Here is a 5515-nt window from a genome sequence, read left to right as displayed (position 1 = left end):
TCAGCGTAATCAGTTTTAGCGTAACGTTTACAAAAGTCGTTTTTCTTTCATTACTCTCACGGACACGTTTAATCTGATAATGTTAACAAGATAGCCGACTACGATGGTAGACCCACAACCCGATCAATGCAGACCAAAAACCGTCGTGTAGTGTGAAGTTTTTGTGCAGCGGTAGGAGTGACTGCCATGCACAACAACGTATTTCAAATCCCGACTGGTGAGGGACGAGCGTGGGAGTGGAGATGCGTTTGAAGGTCACTTATGTAAGGCGTTGTGGTCTCCTGACCTTCATTGCTTACTTATTCCGCCCTCACAATTATATTCCGCACGTCAAGACGCTTCATTCGAACTCGATAAGATAAAGTCAATGTTGTATGAATTCATGTAAATGATATGCAAATAACAAGTGCGCACCTGGGTTGAAATACTCAAGGCTGGCGTACACACACACACATTCCAGACACGACGGTCACAGGAGCTTTTAGTTCGAGAGAGGCAGACCACACACCAGGAGGCCGGTCCCTTCAGAGGACGAGTCAACCTCGGCCGCCCGTGGAGCAGACGGCGTGTGCCCGAGTGAAAGGGGGAACGACCCCGTGTTCAGCTTAAAAGCAAATTGCGCTACATTGTGTGGGGGCGTCCAACCTAGACGTTCTTTACACATAGCACGCAGTTTCAGAGATTTTCACAGGGAGACAGCAAACACCAAACGCCGATACTACAGATTTCCGGATTGGTCGCCTTAAACGAAATGTCATTCTCCCGTTTTAGAAGAGCAATGCTGATTGGCAGACGATATTTCTGATGCCCTGAGCTGAAGGAGTAATGGAAGAGACGGAAAGATATACCCCTTCACGTCTGGCATGGAGAGGTGCCGTTCCATTGTCGCTCGTGGAGTGAGGAACAAGTCTCTTCTCAGTACTTCACTGGGAGAGCAGCTCTGTCGAGAGCGAATTGAAGTGCTACTCTATATTGAGTCCTTGCGATTAAGTGTCATTCACTGTGTTGGCCGACATACTTATTGTGCCGTGTGAAGGGACAGAGTTGTAGTTAAACACCTGCGAGCGAATTTTTTAGTGGCATTGCGGAGGACTGGTTATCTGACCGATGTACCACGCCAATAGTTAGACTAGGGGCGAATAGGAATCCTTGACTTCATTAAGGTGTAGGGAGAGTTTCATTGGCGAAGGTGAATGCAGATAGAACGAGAGTTATCTTATTTGTCAGCAGCGAGCGGCGCAGACAGCAGTCATCACAGCTTACGTTATTGTGCGCTACAGCTATTGCGAGCCCCATATTTCCTCCACAACAGTACACTTCACTGCATTTCACACGCGACGGCCTCGATTGTACCTAGCAACATTCTAAAGTATAATTATTCAAGTTGAGTAGGCGCGCCTTTCAGCCATTCTGCGAAGTCAATAACAATCTTAAACTTTGTATAGAAATTTCAATCGCGAATCCTATCCTTAAGAGGTAACTTCACATTCCAAAAAGAACCAGGACGTAACTTGTTCAATTCAAACTAAAAGTGCGATTGTGATTTCTCAGAATTTTTGCAAAATAAATAATAATTTTCGTTAATTTCATGTTATTCTTACACTAACTACCACTACTTCAGTACCCAAGTATCCCACTAGTTACGTAAAAAATTTTGTGAATTTTTATGTCATTTCCTTACAGTGGACGACTCCAGAAGATATTTATTGCTGAAAGTTTTTCAGGCATTTCTCTTTAGAACGTTAGGAGTGTGTGTCTGACTTCTGTAGTAGTGTGGGGTTGGAAATTGCATCTTGCAGGAGCCACAGGGTAAAGGGTACATCTCAGATTAATCCGTTGCACAGAATAGCAGATCAACGCCACGCTCACACTTTCAGAAGTGTTTCCTTCAATAACTGAAAATCTGTGGCCTCACAGGAAAACGTATGTATGTTTAGAATTTAACTACGGAAAGGTTCTGTTCATTATTTGTGTAGGATTAATAGTTTGCGCGTAGCGAGCGACAGAATCTAAACATTCGCGCGTGGTTTATGGATGTCAACATTGCGGGTTGCATAAAACGAAAGCTGTAGGGGCAGCTGACTCAGCCTGTGTGTGTGTTTCCTTATAACATGTCTTCTGTTTGAGGCGTCCCTGGAAGCGTGCGGTACCCACCGTAGAGCCAGCCGACGTACTCCCCGGTGCGCTGGTTCTCCTGGGTGAGCCAGTCCTCCAGTGGCCGGAAGTAGTCCCTGACGGCCGAGCCGTCCAGCTGCGACTCGTTGGTGGCCAGCCGCAGCGCCTCCTGCCACGGCGCCGACGAGCCGGGACGCATCAGCCGCCTGCAGCACACACCAAATGGCTCTGAGCACTAAGGGACTTAACTACTGAGGTCATAAGTCCCCCTAGAACTTAGAACTACTTAAACCTAACTAACTTAAGGACATCACACACATCCATGCCCGATGCAGGATTCGAACCTGCGACCGTAGCGGTCGCGCGGTTCCAGACTGTAGCGCCTAGAACCGCTCGGCCAAGCAAACAGCAGTACTGGCAAGGGGAGGCGACGACGTTTGGAACGCGGATTTACTGCAAACTTCGTACACTCGTAGTACTCCATGAGGACAACAAAATGTGTAAGCAGTAACCCGTACTTCTCAAGCGTTACTGAGAAAATCGCAAGATAATTTCGGTCGTCAAATATATACACACCTGTGCCTGGCCATATTTACCATGAAGCGGCAGCAGCCGAGTGGTTAGCGTTCAAGCCCCGTAATCACTGGGTCGAGTCCCGTTCGTCAGTTTTTTCTTTTACTTTCAACACTGTCGTTTTCTTTAATATTTATATTACAATTGATATTATGGACAAAATACGCGTAATCGGATGAAATTTTATTAAATGTGCAATGTTATTTGGCAGTCTACTAATTTTTATTGTTACAAATAATGTAATATTCATAACTATGGACTAGTACACGGCTAAACCCATAAAGTGATACTGAAAATGTATGCTTGCCCGTGATTTGTGAAATCCCTTATATCTGAAAGGAGCCCGAAACGACTTGTTACCTCCAAGTTTTGACCGGCACAGACGGATTTCGAAACATGTACAATTAATCGTCGCTTTCGACATTCCGAGTACAAGTTGCAGGATAGTATATTTCGTAAAAACATGGAAAACGTGAAGTTAAACGGCACCAGTTGCATTGAATAAATGATGTGTTCCCGCATACGCAAGGTCTTTTGACGTTTTCCGTGGAAAAACAAACCTCGTTAAGATTTTCAAAAATCTCTCTTTCAGACGATAATTTGTAAGCAAACCATGCATAACGTACTATTTCCTTAAAAATCGGCGCTGATAATTGGTTATGCAGTGTATTTTAATAGCGTCTTCCGAGAAGCAATTTCTATTTCGATTAAATACGGACAGTTTTGAAGACACGGACAAGCATGCATTAACTATATCACTTTATGCGTTTCGTCGTTTACTAGTCGATAGTTATGAATATTGTATTATTTGTTAATAAAAATTAGTAGACTGCCAAATAACATTGTAAATTTAATAAAAGTTCATCCGATTACACGTATTTTTCCCATTTATCAATTGTAATATAAATAGTAAAGGAAATGACTGTGTTGAAAATAAAAAAAAAATGACGAACGGAACTAGATCCAGCGGCTTGAACGCCAACCACTTTTTTTAAAAAATCATTTTGTTCTATCATGTTCGTCGAATTTGTTCAGAGCGGACGTCCGATGACACCCGTTCAGTTTGTTCGTTGATCCGTTCTCTCAGTATTTTTTATTAGGAAGGGCACCTAACGCTCTGACCGAACACGCTTTTTTTTGCATTTTGTTCGTTGTTGATCGTTGTGTTTGATCGTTGCGGACGTCACATGACATTCGTTTAAGTTCGTTGTTGATCCTTTCCCTCAGTTTTTTTTTATTACAGAGGCGAACCAGCTCTCTGACCGAACACGCTGAGCTACCGTGCCGGCATCAATTGACTGCAGCCGCTTCATGGCAAAAATGGCCACGCACAGATATTATATATATATATTTGACGACCGAAATTATCTTGCGATTTTCTCAGTAACGCATGAGACGTACGCGCTACTGCTTACACATTTTGTTGTCCTCGTGGAGAACTACGAGTGTACGAAGTTTACAGTAAATCTGCGTTCCAAACGTCGTGGCCTCCCCTTGTGTGTGTGCCGAACAACTTGCTCCCCTGGCGGCAGCGCGCCGTACCGTACAGTCATTTGCGTCATTACAATACCACGAAAAAATGACATTCGCTACTCCACATTAAGGATGTCTTTACACCACAATTCGGAAATTTTTGTGTGCCTAGAGATACAGGTGAAATGTGTGCGCAAGTATACACTGAAGTGCCAAATGCAGGCATGCGAAATCAAATACAGACATACGAAGACAGGCAGAACACGGCTTTGCCGTCGGCAACGCCTATAGAAGACAAGTGACTGCCGCAGTTGTTAGGTCGGCTACTGCTGCTACAATGGCAGGTAATCAAGATTTAAGTGAGTTTGGAAGTGGTGTTCTAGTCGGCGCACGAGCGATGGGACAGAGCATCTCCGAGGTAGCATGAAGTGGAGATTTTCCCGTACGACCATTTCACGAGTGTACCGTGAATATTAGGAATCCGGTAAAACATAAAAATCTCCGACATCGCTGCGGCCGGAAGAAGATGCTGCAAGAACGGAACCGACGACGACTGAAGAGAATTGTTCAACGTGACAGAAGTGCAACCCTTCCCCATATTGCTGCAGATTACAATCGTGGGCCATCAACAAGTGTCAGCTTGTGAACCATTCAACGGAAGATCATAGATACGGGCTTTTGGAGCCGAAGGCACACTCGTGTACCCCCGATGACTGCGCAACACAAAGCTTTACGCCTCACATCGGCCCGTCAACGCCGACACTGGACTGTTGATCACTGGAAACATATTGCCTCCTTGGACGAGTCTCGTTTCAAATTGTATTGAGCGGATGGACGTGTACGAGTATGGAGACAACGTCATGAAACCGTGGACTCTGCATGTGAGCAGGTGACTGTTCAAGCTGGTGGAGGCTCTCTAATGGTGTGGGGCGTGTGCAGTTGGAGTTATACACGTCTGATCACCTGCATCCGTTCGTGTCCATTCCGACGGATTTCGTCAACTCCAGCGGGACAATGTGACACCCCACACGTCCAGAACTGCTCCACAGTGGCTCCAGGAACATTCTTGTGAGTATAATTCCGCTAGCCACGAAACTCCCCAGACATGAACATTATTGAGCATATCCGGGATGCTTCAGACAATAGTGGAGTCTATGCCACGTCGCGTTGCGGCACTTCTGGGTGTTCGCGGGAGCCCTACACGACATTAGGCAGGTGGACCAGTTTCTTTGGCTCTTCTGTGTATGTGCCACGCACATATGTGGGCAAAGCCGGAGCTGAAGAACTCATGAGCCCCTGGATAGATTTCGACCAAACTTGGTACACATACTATTTACTGTATCTGGAAAGAAAT

The sequence above is a fragment of the Schistocerca serialis genome, chromosome 12, assembly GCF_023864345.2.
Source record: "Schistocerca serialis cubense isolate TAMUIC-IGC-003099 chromosome 12, iqSchSeri2.2, whole genome shotgun sequence".
Lineage (NCBI taxonomy): Eukaryota > Metazoa > Arthropoda > Insecta > Orthoptera > Acrididae > Schistocerca > Schistocerca serialis.
The sequence above is the reverse complement of the archived record's forward strand: the minus strand, read 5'-3'. Positions refer to the sequence as shown.